We start from the raw sequence: 17,703 nt of genomic DNA on the forward strand, positions 1-17,703 counted from the left end.
TGCTGATGAGTGGGCTGCAGTTTTTATCAAAACTGTAAAGCCAGAATGGAGAACATGTGGCCCTCCAGATGTTGCTTATGATTCCCAGCACCCAGCCACTTGCCCTGCTCGCTTTAGGGCTACCACCACCACCACCACCTGTAATTTCTTTAAGCTGAGGATGGGGAACCTGTGGCACTGCAGATGTTAACTATTTCTATGACACTGATGAGTGCAGATGACTTGCAATTTGTACAGAGGTTATGTTATGGATTGCATGTAAAACCAAAACCATGTATAGCCAGAACAACCCTGGAACTGCACCCCTGCCAACCATCCCTAATTCTCTGGAGCCAGTGCACCAAATGGGCCTTGCCCCTATGCAAGGTCAAGTGCTTTTAAGCTTTCTGCCTTGCTTATTGGTCTCTGATAAGGTGTGATGGCCTGGGAATCCGATTCAGAGGCTGAACTGGAGGAATCCCAGCCTGCACAGGAGTCCCTGCCTCTAGGGCCGGCTGAACTGGGGCAGGGCCTTGATTCTGAAGCGCCTGCACCTGTGCCAGATCCTCAGGAGCAGGCACCAGGTGAAGCCACTCTGGCTCCGGAGGTGGTTGAGGACTCAGTGCCTACAAGTGAGTCTCCCCCTGGGCCCAGTAACCCTTCGGCCTCTCCTGAACTGCAGAGGCTCAGGGCAGAGAGGCAAAGGGAACTGGTTTCTCCCAGGAGAAGTGCTCGCCTTAAGGCCAGGAGAGGCGGGTCTCCTGGGGGCCGGGACCGCCCCTGGCCTCAGAGAAGATAAAGGCCAGTCAGCCTGGACCCAGGTTGCGGGAGCAACGTCGTTGTTGAGTACCTGTTCCTGCCCGGACCCAGACCTGACCCTCCAGTGTTCCTGTCCCTGCCCGGCTTCCTGCTTCGGACCTCGTCCCACTCCTTGTGAACTGTTTACAGGCTAGTGACCCAGGACCGGACTTTGACTACGCAAACGGTAACCTTCCCCCCGGGACCAGCACATAAGGTCTTGCATTACAGGGACGCGGGTGGCGCTGTGGTCTAAACCACAGAGTCTAGGGCTTGCTGATCAGAAGGTCGGCGGTTGGAATTCCCACAATGGGGTGAGCTCCCGTTGCTCGGTTCCTGCTCCTGCCAACCTAGCAGTTCGAAAGCACTTCAAAGTGCAAGTAGATAAATAGGTATCACTCCGGTGGGAAGGTAAACGGTGTTTCTGTGTGCTGCTCTGGTTCACCAGAAGTGGCTTAGTCATGCTGGCCACATGACCCAGAAGCTGTACGCCAGCTCCCTTGGCCAATAAAGTGAGATGAGCGCCGCAACCCCAGAGTCGGTCACGACTGGACCTAATGGTCAGGGGTCCCTTTACCTTTAAGGTCTTGCGTGGGCTCTGGGGGCCTTGTTGAGTTTTCACAAGGGTCCTACAAGATCTCACATGACCTTAAAAGAACTTGGATTTTTGATTTCCTTTTTACTTCCTCCTGCTAAATGGTTGGGGATTTTATACGAACTGAGCTTCTAGGGTCCTACATATATTCCCAGTAGGATACTTACCTTCCTTTTTCTCTCTTTTTTTTTTCGAGGGACCGGATTAATTTTTGGAATATTTTGAATGTTTAAAGAGTTGGAACTTTTTGGATTCGAACTACTTATGAACTGAGTCAAAGAGGTGTGTGCTTAGAGGCATATACCCCCCTTCCACTCGATGGACTGGATCTAACTTTGGACCCCTGGATTTTTTCCCCAACACAGCTTTATACTGGAATAACCTAGCAAGTGGCTGAAAAGCTTAGAACTTAGAACTTACTCTTCTTCATGGACTGTTTTTGGATTGTATTGGAGCATTGGAACTTTCTGCCTCCTTTTTTCTTTTTTTCCTCTTTTCCTCTTTTTTTTTTTTGGACATAGAAGGGACTCTACTGAGACAGACTCCCAAATACTGTCTACCCTCCTTTGAATTGGATTAAGGTAACCAAGTGGCTGAAGATCGAACAAAAGAAAGAATAAACTGCCCTTACTTAAAGCAAAAAGTTGGTTACAGGTTAAACTTTTAATTCTCCTGTCTTTTTATATTTTACATAAAGGCTCCCTTTAAGGCTGACATTTCTTTAAGGGCCTTATCATAGGGCCTTTACCCTTACATATTTAATAAGTCTCAGATAAAATTGTTTTGATTAGGAGTTTATTTTGGATTTATCCACATTTAGAGTGTACGAAATGTATGGACTGTTAATGAATTAAGTAGGCACAGGATTTGAGAACACTTGGATTTATGGATTTTGATTTGGAAAACCTATAAATATAAAACATAAATAATATTTTGATGCATTAGGAGAAATTTAAAGGGACAGGGAATAATTTGATTGGTTAAACTTATAGAACTACTATATCTCTCTGCCTGATTATAATTGGTAAAAACTTGGAATTAGATTGCTCAAGCGAATGCTGTTGTAATTATTTTCTTAATAACTAATTAAAACTTGTTAAGATTGTGTGCCCTCTAGGGGAGAGAATAAATGTTACAAGAAAGTATATATATATATATATATATATATATATATATATATATATATATATTAAAAAAACAAAAACAAAAAAACAAAAAAGGAGAGAGAGTGGAAACGGAAAAAATGTCTGGGAAAAATGGAAAAAAGATAGGAGGAACACCATCAGAGAGGAAAGCATCTCGACAAGAAGAAATTAAAGATTTAGACATCCTATGGTTAAAAATAAAGGAGGAATTTAAACAGAATGAAATCCACATGGAGAAAAAGTTAGGAGAGATGCATGAGTTGATTTTTTTATATATATATAATTTTTTATTAATTTTCCAACATATATTAAAACACAATACAACTGACAATACATAACAAACAAACATATAAACACGTATAATTTCATAACCTCTTTTCCTTAAACCTTGTTTCAACGACTTCCCCATACCTCCCTTTTCTGCATCCCTGTTTTAAACTTTTCCAGCAACCCCTAATTTCAATTACTTATAATTCACTTTCTTTAATCCTTTTTTTCTTACCCAATTATTTGTCACTGCAATTCTGTTTTACATTACCCATGACATTTTAGCACTCATTAATTTTACAACAGTTCTTAAGATAAACTTTAAATTTCTTCCAATCTTCTTCCACCGTCTCTTTTCCTTGGTCGCGGATTCTGCCAGTCATCTCGGCCAGTCCCATATAGTCTATCACCTTCGTCTGCCACTCTTCCAGCGTGGGTAGTTCTTGTGTCTTCCAATACTTTGCTAAAAGAACTCTTGCTGCTGTTGTAGCATACATAAAAAACGTCCTATCTTTCCTTGACACCAATTGGCCTACCATGCCCAGGAGAAAGGCCTCTGGTTTCTTATGAAAGGTACACTTAAGGACCTTCTTAATTTCATTATAGATCATTTCCCAGAAGGCCTTGATCCTTGGGCATGTCCACCAAAGGTGGTAGAAAGTACCTTCAGTTTCATTACATTTCCAGCATTTATTATTGGGCGTATGATAGATTTTTGCAAGCTTGACTGGGGTCATGTACCACCTATAAATCATTTTCATAATGTTCTCTCTTAAGGCATTACATGCCGTAAACTTTATACCGGTAGTCCATAACTGTTCCCAGTCAGCAAACATAATGTCATGACCAATGTCTTGTGCCCATTTAATCATAGCTGATTTAACCATCTCATCCTGTGTATTCCATTTCAACAGCAAGTTATACATTCTTGACAAATTCTTAGTATTGGGTTCCAACAATTCTGTTTCTAATTTTGATCTCTCCACCTGGAAGCCAATTTTCCTGTCCTGTTTGAAAACTTCATTTATCTGGTAATAATGAAGCCAGTCTCTTACTTTAGACTTCAATTTCTCATAGCTCTGCAATTTCACTTTTCCCTCCTCTTGTTCTATAATTTCCCAGTATTTTGGCCATTTAGATTCCATATTAAATTTTTTCACTTCCTTAGCTTCCATTGGTGACAGCCACCTAGGGGTTTTGTTTTCCAACAAATCTTTATACCGAATCCAAACATTATATAATGCTTTCCTAACAATATGGTTTTTGAAACCTTGGTGAATTTTAACCTTGTCATACCATATATATGCATGCCAACCAAACCTATTATTGAACCCTTCCAGATCCAAAATGTCTGTGTTTTCAAGAAGCAGCCAGTTTTTCAGCCAGCAAAAAGCCGCTGATTCATAATACAATTTTAAGTCTGGCAGGGCAAACCCCCCTCTTTCTTTTGCATCAGTTAATATCTTAAATTTTATTCTGGGCTTTTTGCCCTGCCAGACAAATCTAGATATGTCTTTCTGCCACCTCTTGAAACAATCCATTTTGTCCACAATCTGCAATGTTTGAAACAAAAACAACATTCTCGGCAAAACATTCATCTTGATAACAGCAATTCGGCCTAACAAGGAAAGTCTCAAATTTGACCATATTTCTAAATCTTTCTTAACTTCTGTCCAACATTTCTCATAATTGTCTTTAAATAAGTTCACATTCTTAGATGTCAAATTAATCCCCAGGTATTTCACTTTCTTATTAATTTATTTATTGTCTCTGTATTGGATGTGACACTTTTAGTATTTAAATCTAATTTTGTTGACAGTTCTGTCAGCTGTTTGGAGTTCTCTGTGCTCTGCTTTGTCAGAGCTTCCAAAGCCTCATTTATTTTGACTAATGCCTGTGTCACTGGCTCCATAGGTAAAGTTGTAACTACGCCTGCTGCAGCTGAACCTGATATTGAGCCCCTTTACCTCTGTGCAGCTTTACTTTTAGCTCTTGTTGTTATCTCTTCTGCTGGGCCACTCATGTCCCAAGGTCTTTCCCACGGGAATTACTTTCAGATGGAAAACTCCACCAGCTTGCACTTTACAGTGTAATTAGTAACTGTTTCCCTACAACCCTCTAGAGGGAGCAGTCCAAAGTTCAGAATACAAAGAAACAAGGATTCCCTTCAAAAGTAGCAACAAATTTTCCAATATGTTTCCAATAGTAGAACTGTCAATTAGTAACTTCTCCAGAGTCCCAAGCTTATAACAAATAAAGTCCCCACTTTGTATTAAATAGGCAAAGCACCAACTTTGTAACAAGTCTCTAATGGCAGTTCTCAGTCCCGGTAGCTTACTTTCCAGGCAGTCCTTCCCAAGGATTTAAAACGGTAGAAAACTCCACTTCTTTACTTCTTTCATGCAGGTAATACAAATCAAAATCTCCCCCCCCCGGCTCCTGCTTGCTAAGGGGGAGGTTTAAATCCAATGTCTGAGTCAGTCAGTTTTAAAGCTATTTTCTGTCAAATTGCAGCTTTGTATTTCGTTGCTTTAGCTGTCATGCAGTTCGGGGAAGGCAGACTTCCTTACTTTTTGCCTTCTCCGTTTTCAGCCAAATTTCAGGAATTATTTTGAAGTTGTTGTTCAGTCTTACTCACGGATAATCCAATTAAGTTCCAAATGTCAGGAAGGAATCGGCGCTCTCCGTCAATGGCGACGCGGCTTCACTCCACGGGCTGGGTAGCGACTCTCAGCACCGCGCTCACCCGATGCCGCTCCGGAGCCTTTAAAAAGGCTCCTTTGCAGTAAGGGGGGCGCTTAAGGTGCCCGCCGAGTCTCCGTGCTCACAGGCTTCCACGCCTGTGATTTTAGGGGTCCCCGCTTCGCCGTAGCGGTCAGACCCGAACTCGTGGAGCAGTCTCCCTGAGACTCAGCGGGAGACCGCCATTAAACGCTGGCGCCGACCGGAAGTCGAGATGCATGAGTTGATTGACAACAAGATAGAGGGAGCAGTAGGGGAATTGTCAAGTAAAATAAAAGACTTAACGGTTCGATCAAAGATTTTAGAAGAATTGAACAAAAAAACACAAAAAGAGATGAAGGAACAAAGGAAGGAGACAGATAGGATAAAAGAGGAACTTGGAGAATTGAATAGGAACCAAGATCAAGTTTTGGATAATTTAGCGATGATGGAAATGAAACAAAAACAGTTAAATTTAAAGTTCAGAGGAGTAGGAGAAGAAATTAATGAGAATATCAAAGAAAAAATGATTAAAGAATTAGCGAAATGGTTAGAACTGAAGGAAGAAGAGTTTGCATATATGATAGAAAATGCTTTTAGAATAAAAATAAGGTCTAAACAAGTAAAATCCAAAAAAGTACCTGGAGACTGCTTAGTTATATTTAATTCGATAGAGATGAGAAATACAATTTTAAGAGAAAGCTATCAAAAGAAATTAATAATTGAAGGCAGACCAATTATTATCTTTAAAGAAATACCAACCATACTCCTACGCAAAAGAGAGGGATACAAACAGTTAGTAAGCGTTCTAAAAAAGAACGGGATACAACACAGATGGGAATTCCCTGAAGGGCTTTCCTTTTTCTATAAAGATAAAAGATTTAAGATCACTGAAAGCCAGGAAGTGGGTAAATTTCTACGTAGATATGAAAAAGATCTTGGGAAAGTGGAGGAGAGATATGGAGGGAGAAATGGCGATTTACAAGAGAGAAGAAGAAGAAGAGAGAAGGGAGGAGAACAGGAGGATAAGGGAAGGGAAAGAGGAGAGGAGGAGGAAGAAGGAGAAGAGGGTGTAGTGGAAGAGGAAGCGGAAAAAGAGGAAGAGGAAACAGAAAACAAAACCACTCGGATATAAATTAATTATTTGGAAATCGGGAAGTAAATATAACAATGAATCTAAAAATTTTGTCATGGAATGTGAATGGTGTGAATGAGAAAACCAAGAGGAATAAAATTGTGAATGTTTTGAAAAGAAAGAACCTTGATTTAATCTGCATGCAGGAGACACATGTGACCAAAAAGCATAAACACATTTTGATAAATAAAAAACTGCGAGTTGAATTCATAAATTCCATTGCAGGAAAAAAAAGAGGAGTAGTAACATATGTCAATGAAAAATGGGAACCTAAATTGATTTATAAAGATGATGAAGGAAGGATACTGGGGGTGCAAATTAATTTCCAGGGTGAAAAACTTAATGTGATAAATATATATGCCCCGAATTCGAACAAATTGGAATTCTTTAAGAAATTAGAGCAAGTATTATTAGAGTTAGAGTGTAACAGGACGATATTACTGGGAGACTTCAACAGAGTACCGGTACCAGAAATTGACAGACAAACAGAAAAGAAAAAGCGTAATGAAGGGAAGCTGCCAAGATCCTTTAATAATTTAGAAGAAAATCTAGATTTAATAGACATCTGGAGACACAAACATCCAATAGAGAAACAATTCACCTTTTTCTCAGAAACACACAAAAGCTGGGGTAGAATTGACCAAATCTGGATCTCAAGAGAACTTACTTTAAGAACTTCAAAATGTGAAATCCAACCGAGAACTCTCTCTGATCATAATTCAATAATGTTGGAAATAATAGGTGTATCACAGGGGGGGTTCAGATGGAGAATGAATGAATATTTATTGGAGAGTGAAGAAGTTATTGAAAAGGCTAAAGCCACTTTAAAAGACTATTTCGATTTGAATCTTAATACAGAATCAAGCATAGAGATAGTCTGGGATGCTAGCAAGGCAGTCTTAAGAGGCTTCTTTATCCAGCAAAATAGCTATAAGAGGAAAATAAGGGAACAAAAGAAAGAAGAAATTCTCAGTCAACTAAGAGAATGTGAGAAAAAATTAATAACAAATCCGAAAGATGAACAAAACATACAAATAATAAAAATATTACAAACACAATATTCAATGCTGACAAATCAAGAAATCGAATGGAAAATTAAGTTAATGAAGCAAAAATATTTCGAATCAGCTAATAAAACAGGTAAACTACTAGCTTGGCAATTGCGAAGAAGGCAAAAACAAAATGTGATAAATAAGATAAAAATAGGGGAGCAACTGATAGAAGATCCAAAAGGAATAAAGGAAAATTTCCTCAAATTTTATGAGAAACTGTATAAAAAGGAAGACGAAGATCTAAACCAAATAGAAAAATATTTAGAAGACTGCAGCAGGAAGACCATAACAGAGGAAGAAAGATCTCAACTAAACAAACCTATAAAAATAGAAGAGATCCAGAATGCGATAAGAAAAATGAAACTAGGGAAGGCCCCAGGACCGGATGGACTGTCTGCAAAATACTACAAAGTATTAGAAAATCAACTAACGCCAGTGCTATGTGATATCATGAATAAAATATTAGGGGGAGGAAAGATACCAGAGTCATGGAAAGAGGCTCACATCACGATGATCCCTAAACCGGACACGGATAAATTAAACATCAAAAACTACAGGCCTATATCACTATTAAATAATGATTACAAAATCTTTGCAGAGGTAATGGCAAACAGACTTAAAAAGTGTCTAGTAAATCTAATTCATAAAGATCAAGCAGGATTCCTCCCAAACAGGTTTCTTAAAGATAATGTAAGACATACTATATATATATATATATATATATATTTATAATAAATTTTTATTGGTTTTACAACATATATTAACACACAAAAACTAACGATTCACAACATAACACATTAACAAACAAACATATAAACACGTATAATTTCATAACCTTTTTTTCTTAAACCTTATTTCAACGACTTCCCCATACCTCCCTTTTCTGCATCCCTGTTTTAAACTTTTTCAGCAACCCCTAATTTCAATTACTTATGATTCAATTTCTTTAATACTTTTTCTCTTACCCAATCGTTTATCGTTGCAATTCTGTTTTACGTTACCCATGACATTTTAGCACTCATGAATTTTACAACAGTTCTTAAGATAAACTTTAAATTTCTTCCAGTCTTCTTCCACCGTCTCTTTCCCTTGGTCACGGATTCTGCCAGTCATCTCGGCCAGTCCCATATAGTCTATCACCTTCGTCTGCCACTCTTCCAGCGTGGGTAGTTCTTGTGTCTTCCAATACTTTGCTAAAAGAACTCTTGCTGCTGTTGTAGCATACATAAAAAACGTCCTATCTTTCCTTGACACCAATTGGCCTACCATGCCCAGGAGGAAGGCCTCTGGTTTCTTGCGAAAAGTACACTTAAGTACCTTCTTAATTTCATTATAGATCATTTCCCAGAAGGCCTTGATCCTTGGGCACGTCCATCAAAGATGGTAGAAAGTACCTTCAGTTTCCTTACATTTCCAGCATTTATTATTGGGCGTATGATAGATTTTTGCAAGCTTGACTGCAAAGTAAGAGACTGGCTTCATTATTACCAGATAAATGAAGTTTTCAAACAGGACAGGAAAATTGGCTTCCAGGTGGAGAGGTCAAAATTAGAAACAGAGCTTTTGGAACCCAATACTAAGAATCTGTCAAGAATGTATAACTTGCTGTTGAAATGGAATACACAGGATGAGACGGTTAAATCAGCTATACCACCTATAAATCATTTTCATAATGTTCTCTCTTAAGGCATTACATGCCGTAAACTTTATACCGGTAGTCCATAACTGTTCCCAGTCAGCAAACATAATGTCATGACCAATGTCTTGTGCCCATTTAATCATAGCTGATTTAACTGATTTAATCATAGCTGATTTTCCTGTCCTGTTTGAAAACTTCATTTATCTGGTAATAATGAAGCCAGTCTCTTACTTTGGACTTCAATTTCTCATAACTCTGCAATTTCACTTTTCCCTCCTCATGTTCTATAATTTCCCAATATTTTGGCCGTTTGGATTCCATATTAAGTTTTTTCACTTCCTTAGCTTCCATTGGTGACAACCACGTAGGGGATTTGTTTTCCAACAAATCTTTGTACCGAATCCAAATATTATATAGTGCTTTCCTAACAATATGGTTTTTGAAACCTTGGTGGGTTTTAACCTTGTCATACCATATATATGCATGCCAACCAAATCTGTTATTGAACCCTTCCAAATCCAAAATGTCTGTGTTTTCAAGAAGCAGACAGCTTTTCAGCCAGCAAAAAGCCGCTGATTCATAATACAATTTTAAGTCCGGCAGGGCAAACCCCCCTCTTTCTTTTGCATCAGTTAGTATCTTAAATTTTATTCTGGGCTTTTTGCCCCGCCAGACAAATCTAGATATGTCTTTTTGCCACCTCTTGAAACAATCCATTTTATCCACAATCTGCAATGTTTGAAACAAAAACAACATTCTCGGCAAAACATTCATCTTAATAACAGCAATTCGGCCTAACAAGGAAAGTCTCAAATTTGACCATATTTCTAAATCTTTCTTAACTTCTGTCCAACATTTCTCATAATTATCTTTAAATAAGTTCACATTCTTAGATGTCAAATTAATCCCCAGAATGTAAGACATACTATAAACATCATTGAATATCTGGAGTGTAAGAATGAGATACCTGCGGCGCTGATTTTTATTGATGCGGAGAAGGCATTCGATAATGTCTCATGGTCGTTCCTATTAAAAAGTATGGAAAAGGCAGGGATAGAGGGCGAATTCATGAAAGGAATAAAGGCAGTATATTCGAGTCAGTCTGCCAAATTGATCATAAATAACAACTTAACAAATCCATTTAGAATCGAAAAAGGAACAAGACAGGGCTGCCCTCTTTCCCCGCTTTTCTTCATCATAGTATTAGAGGTTATTGCGAGCAAAATAAGAGCAACACCAGAGATTTGAGGGATTAAAGTAGGAACGAAAGAATATAAATTAAAAGCTTACGCAGACGATTTGATGCTATCCCTAGAAGAGCCGCAAAAAAGTGTTAGCAAGGCGCTGGAAACATTAGAAGAATACGGCAAACTATCCGGTTTTAAACTGAATAAATTAAAGACAAAAATGATGACTAAGAATCTGGGAAAGGATGAAAGAGAAAAATTAGAGATACAGAATGGAATCAAGGTGGTTAAAAAAATAAAATATCTGGGAATTTGGCTAACTACAAAAAATATAAATTTAATCCAAGATAATTACTTGACAACATGGAAGGAAATTAAAAAAGATCTAGATATATGGAATAGAGTTAAACTTTCGTGGATGGGAAGGATGGCGGCAATAAAAATGAACGTACTCCCAAAAATGTTGTTCCTGTTCCAAAACATACCAGTGATCAAAGGCTCCAAAATGTTCAAGGATTGGCAGAAAACCCTTTCGAAGTTTATATGGCAAGGGAAAAGACCGAGAATCAGATTTAAATTGCTCACAGATCGAAAAGAAAGGGGGGGATTCTCGGTCCCAAATCTGAAACTATATTTCGAGGCCGCCTGCCTTTGCTGGATCAAAGAGTAGATAACTTTGGAAAATACTGACTTATTAGATTTAGAAGGGTTCAACAATAGGTTCGGCTGGCACACCTACTTGTGGTTAAATAAAGAAAAGGTACATAAAGGGTTTTCAAGCCACATCATTAGAGGACCACTATATGAAGTTTGGGAGAAAAATAAAAAACTCCTAGAATGGAAAACACCCTGGTGGTTATCGCCAACGGATATTTTAATAACTAAGAAAACAAATATGGAAGGAGAAAGATTAACCTACGAAGACCTACTGATAAGATCAGAAAGCGGCTGGAAATTGAGAACATATGAGGATTTGAAAGAAAAATTAACAGGCTGGCTACAATATCATCAAATAAATGCAATGTGGATGGAAGATAAAAAAGTAGGGATCAGTGGAAAAAAAATCCAAATTTCAGATAGAAATAATTGAAGGTAAAACCAAGTTATTATCCAAAATGTATGATATATTATTGGAATGGGACACCAAAGATGAAGAAATAAAGGAGGTTATGACAAAATGGGCAATGGATTTGGGATATAATATAGAATACGAAAAATGGTCGAAATTATGGAACAATGGAATAAAATTTACGGCAAGTGTCACCCTTAGAGAAAATCTGGAGAAGATGATATATAGGTGGTACATTACACCAGCAAAATTAGGAAAAATGTACAAAACAGGAAATAAGGCCTGCTGGAAGTGTAAAATCAAAGAAGGCAATTTCTACCATATGTGGTGGACTTGCGAGGAAATGAAGAAATTTTGGGATTTGATTTATAATGAGTTAAAAAAAATATTCAAATATACTTTTCCTAAAAGACCAGAGGCCTTTTTACTAGGTATAATTGGGGATGAAATTAAAAAGGAAGATAAGATTTTATTCCAATATTCGACAGCAGCGGCCAGAATACTAATTGCACAAAATTGGAAAAGTACAAATACACCAACGGTTAGGGATTGGCAAACAAGATTATTTGAATATGTTGAATTAGCAAAAATGACGCAAAAAATTAGAAACCAAAAAAATACAAAGTTTATTAGTGATTGGAATAAATTTATGGTATACATTGAAGGAAACTATAGAAATCTAAAAACTATAGCAGGTCTGTTATAAAACATACGATGCGCAAACCATTAATATTTAATAGCTGCAGAAAATGGAAAATTTCCTACCATCAAGAAGCCTGAAATCGGGAGGGAAGGAGGTCAACAGGGGTGTAGAAGAAAGATCTAAATATCTAATTATATAAAGTTATAAAGAATAAGATATGGTGTTAGATGTGGATATTTTTTTTCTTTTCTTCTTGTTCTCCCTTTTTCTTTTTGAAACTGTTGTCTTGTCTTTTGTGTTCCTTTTTGGTTTTCTTTTTTTCTTTCTTTTTTTTTCTTTCTTTCTTTGATGTTGTAACTGAAACTCAATAAAAAGAATTTAAAAAAAAACAAAACAAAAAAAAGATCTCACATGACCTGCCCAGAGCTTTAAGCTCTTTGCCTTGTACGCATTTAATTTGGGTAATTACAGCTGGCCGGCCACCAAAATTGTGATCAAGTTAAAAGTGCACAAGTTGCAAGTTGACTGCATTATGATGAAGGTGCAAGTTCAGTTGCACACACAAATCTTCCTGGTTGGATCATGGCAAATGCTTTTCATTAAGAGATGTGCTTATATTTGAAAACTGACCCTTCAGAGCTCCAAGACTCCTCCCAGCAGCTCAAGATAGCACAGGCCCAGTTGAAATTCCACAGAAGAAATTCCCAGCTTGCCTGCTTTCCTCATAAAAGGAAAATCAGAGTCAACCATGGTAGAGAGCTCAGCTGAGAATGACTCAGCAGTCTTAGCTGGGTGTAGCTCGCTGCTGAAGAAGCCACAAGATCAGTCACCAAGTGGAGCTTAGGGAAGGTGGGAAACTTCTTGATCACTTGTGGCATTAATTGCTGCTCACTTCCTTCCTTGGCAGCACTGTGTTAAATGAAATAATAAGCAATGCATCAAATGTTCTTCAACTATGTTGGGAGTTTAGTCTGGACCTCACCAAAATTCTGTTTAATGATCTTCAACGTCACTGAAAAAGGGGAGAAGAGAAACTATGTAAACAGGAGATGGCCTAGGAACATTGTGTATATGCCACACTGTTATGGTTAGCTGTCGACCAATAAGTATGAGGAATGAGGTTGAGGTGGAGAGGGGGGGAACTGTGTATAAACAAGGGTGTGAACGAAACAGATGTTGATGTCTGTGGGCATAAGGGAGAAAAAACACCCGTGGAACGCCAGTCTAAATTATTTGGGACAATGTCTGAAAGCATTTCATGGAGCACACGAAAAAACCCTACCCCTGGATGATTGAATCAATGTTCAGGGGTGGCAAAACTGTATCCAAGAATGTAAGACCCACCAAAATTAATGAACCTAAGTTCAGTGAGTCTACTCTGAATAGGGCTATGCAACTATAAGTTCTTTTCTTGAGGTGGGGGAAGGAAGATGGAGCAAACTTAGAATCATATAATCATAGAATTGTAGAGTTGGAAGGGGCACAAGTGTCATCTAGTCTAATGCAGGAATCTCAACTAAATCATACATGACGGATGGCCATTCAAGCTCTGCTTAAAAACCTCCAAGGAAGGAGAGTACACCACCTTATAAGGGAGTCCATTCCATAGTGCCAGGGACTGGGCAGAGGAGGAATGGTGGAGACTGCCTCCCCAGCCTGACCCTTCCAGAGAAAAAGAAGACAGTTCAGAATTACAACATCTGCTCAGAGGCAGATGAGGGGGAAAGCTGGGAAATAGTGGGAAAGGAGGAAGAAGCACCAGAGGGGGAACAGCTGACAGACACAGTGTCTTTAGAAAGCATTTCAGACCCCCCTCCCCGGAGAGCATTGAAAGTAGGAGAGCAGAGTAGCTCAGAGGTAGAGGGCACTTCTCAGCACACATAGTGACGACACATGAAAGGAGAGAGGGAGGGGGTGGAGATTTCACTCGGGACAATGCCATTATTCCAAGAGGCTGCACTTCCAAGCCTCTCTCTGTGAATATTGAATAAAAAGCAGTTGGTAAGAACTGTCTTCTCCGTTCCTGCCGACCTCCTATGGGGGTTGGATCCACTGTTGCCTGACACATGGTTGAACAGCTCTTGCCATCAGAAAGTTATTCCTGATACTTGGAATCTTGTAACTTAAATAAGCTTGCTCCCTCTTCCGCGTGACAGCCCTTGAGATATTGGAAGATGGCTATCATATCTTTGTCTCCTTATTTTCATACTGAACATACCCAGCTCCTTCAACCACTCCTCTTAAGGCTTGGTTTCCTGACCCTTGATTATCTTGCCCTGCTCTGCACATGTTCCAGCTTACCAACATTCTCAAATTATGGCGCATGCCCAGAATTGGACACAGCATTCCAGATGTGGTCTGACCAAGGCAGAATAGTGGTACTATTACTTCCTTTGATCTGGATACTATACTTGATGCAGCCTAGAATAGCATTAGCTTTTTTGTTGCTGCTGCATCACACTGTTGTCTCATGTTCAGTTTGTGGTCCACCAAGATCCCTAGATCCTTTTCAAATATATTGCTAGTAAGCCAGGTGTCCCCCATCTTTTATTTGTGCATCTGGTTCTTCCCGGCTAAGTGCAGAACTTTACATTTGTCCCTACTGAAATTCATTTTGTTAGCTTGGGCCCAGTTCTCCAATTGGTTAAGGTCATTTTGAATTCTGATTCTGTCTTCTGTTTGTTTGTTTTTTTTATAAAATATTTATTGAAATTTTACAAAAACATAGGTTTACAGAATACAAAAGAACATATGAAAAGAAAAAGATGAAAAAAGAAAACATACAAAAATACATAAAAAAGAAAAAAGAAAAATAACAATACTGTCAGGGAATCAGGAGCAGGAGCAATGGGGAGAGAGGAATTGGAGAGCGAAGGGGAAGAATCCGAGGGCAGCGTAGGGGAGTATGACAGTGGCCCGAGAGATTCCATGAGCTTCTCCAGCGAATCAGAAGATTCCCAGAAGGGGGCGCCGATGGTCAGGGCAAGGGGGGTCCCAGGGGGGACGCACCAGAAACAAGGAGCCAGAGGGGAACCCCTAAACAGCAGTGGAGGATCGGGACCAGTTTCCCCACCAGAGCGTAGTGGGGGGGAAGAGTCACATGTGTCAGGGCCAGCGTCTCCTCCAGAGAGGGAGTCAGGGCTGACCACGCCTCCGTCGGAGAGTGGAGGAACGGAAGGGAGGTCAGTTGCAGCTAGCCCCCCCCCCCGAAGGGGGAAGCAGTGACAGCAGCAGTGAAACGGTCAGGAGGAAAGCTGCTGGCTGGGCGCGCGCGCCAAGTTCAAATGTGCAGGCGCGCGGGACAGCAGGAGACCCGGATGGGGAACCAGCTCCTAAAGCCCGCCGGAGGGAGGGAGAAGGCTCAGGGGAATCAGCCTCAGAGGAGGCTAGAAAGGGCGAGACCCCGGCGGGCAGGCGGACCCAGAGGAGGAAAGAGCAGCGGAAAAGGTGGAGCAAGGCTAGAATCTTAAATTGGTGTCAAGGGGGAGGAGACTCAGACGGAGCATCAGCGGTCTAACGGTTGAGACGTAGAGCTGCGCGCTGCGGCTTTGGAAGTGAAACTGAACTTCAATAAAGACTTTTGTACTTAACAACGAAGCAGCGTTGGTCCTTTGTGAGCTGGGACCTAGGGTAGCTCTGACAGTATGCTCCGTCTCTCATAAAAACCTCGCAGCGTGAGTTGGTGCAGTGAGGGGCAAGACTTGGTGTTTTGCGAGCTCACGAAGATAGGCAAAGATGACTACGGAGAGCCAGGTGAAAGAACTGCAAGAAGCAGTCACCATGCCCCTAAACGTCGTCACGGTCGATGGCAGGAAGCTACTGGGAGGAGAGGTGGTACAGCAAACACCACCGATGGTGATGCAAATTGGAAACCACCACGAAGTCATCAGCTTCAACGTCACCCACCTGTCAGACACGCCCATAGTGTTGGGTATGAGTTGGCTGGATAGGCACAGCCCGGCATTAGCATGGTACCAGCGGCAATTGACCTTCTGCTCCTCCTACTGCACAGAACACTGCATCCAGACCCGCCAGGAGGAGGAGGGGCAAGAGGATGAACCGCAGTTACACCTAGGCATGGTGCAAGCGGTACCCAACAAGTACAAGGAGTTTTTGGAGGTCTTCTGCGAGAGGGAAGCGGATAAGCTGCCTCCCCACAGGCCTTACGACTGCAAGATTGACCTCCTGCCGGGAGCGACGCTGCCGACTGGGAAACTGTATTCCATGTCTGAAGACGAACTGCAAGAACTCAAGGAGTTCATAGATCACAACTTGAAGCGGGGGTTCATCCAAGAATCTAAAGCAGTGGGGGGCAGTCCCGTGTTTTTCGTGAAGAAGAAGGACACGCCCCAACGCAGGCTCATAGTTGATTATAGGATCATAAATTCCAAAACAAAGCCCGCAGCATTCCCCATGCCCAAGATCGACGACCTGCTCGCGACGGTGAGGAAGGGACGACTCTTCACCAAGTTGGATCTACGAGGGGCGTACAACCTTATACGCATGCGGGAGGGCGATGAGTGGAAGACAGCCATGTTTACACCTTTAGGCACCTATGAATATCGCGTAATGCCTTTTGGTCTGCAAAATGGCTCCCATACCTTCCAAGCTTTCATGCATCACGTGTTAGCGGGACTCCTCTACAAGAAGTGCGTCTGCTTCCTGGACGACATCCTGATCTTCTCGGAATCGCAGGAGGCTCACGAGAGGGACGTCAAGGAGGTCCTGCAGAGGCTACGGGAGCACAGACTTTACGCCAAACTAGAGAAGTGCCAGTTCGACATGACGGAGGTGGATTTTCTGGGCTACAAGCTGTCCGACAAGGACTCGCCATGGACAGCACCAAGGTCTGCGCGGTGTTGGACTGGAAGAGCCCACGCAATCGGAAGGAGGTCCAGAAGTTCGTCGGCTTCGCCAACTTTTATCGCAAGTTCATCAAAGGGTTCGCGAAGGAGACGGCGGCCATCACGGACACCCTCAGCTCCAAGAAGAAGAAGTTCACCTGGACGGACCAGGCGGAGCAGTCCTTTCAGAGACTCAAGCGTCTCTTCGCGTCCGAAGAACAGCTGCTACATGTAAACCCCAGGAGACCAATGAGGGTTGAGACGGACGCCTCGGACAGAGCGGTGGGGGCCGTCCTGTTGCAGCAAGATCCGCAAGGGGAATGGAGGCCGTGCGCATTCTACTCCAGGAAACTCAGCAAGGCGGAACAGAACTACACCATCTGGGACAGGGAGTTGCTGGCCATTCATGCAGCTTTCAAGGCGTGGCGGCACTTCCTCGTCGGAGCCAGACACACAGTGCAAGTCCGCACGGACCATAAGAACCTGGAGTACTGGCGCACGGCGCGGTTCCTGAACCAGAGACACATTCGCTGGGCGGAGTTCTTTGCGGATTTCGATTTCCGGATAGAATATATCCCGGGAGACAACAACGTCATGGCGGATGCACTATCCAGGAAGCCGCAGTATCT

This window comes from Podarcis filfolensis, assembly GCF_964270895.1.
Source record: "Podarcis filfolensis genome assembly, chromosome: 14".
NCBI classification, from domain to species: Eukaryota; Metazoa; Chordata; class Lepidosauria; order Squamata; family Lacertidae; genus Podarcis; species Podarcis filfolensis.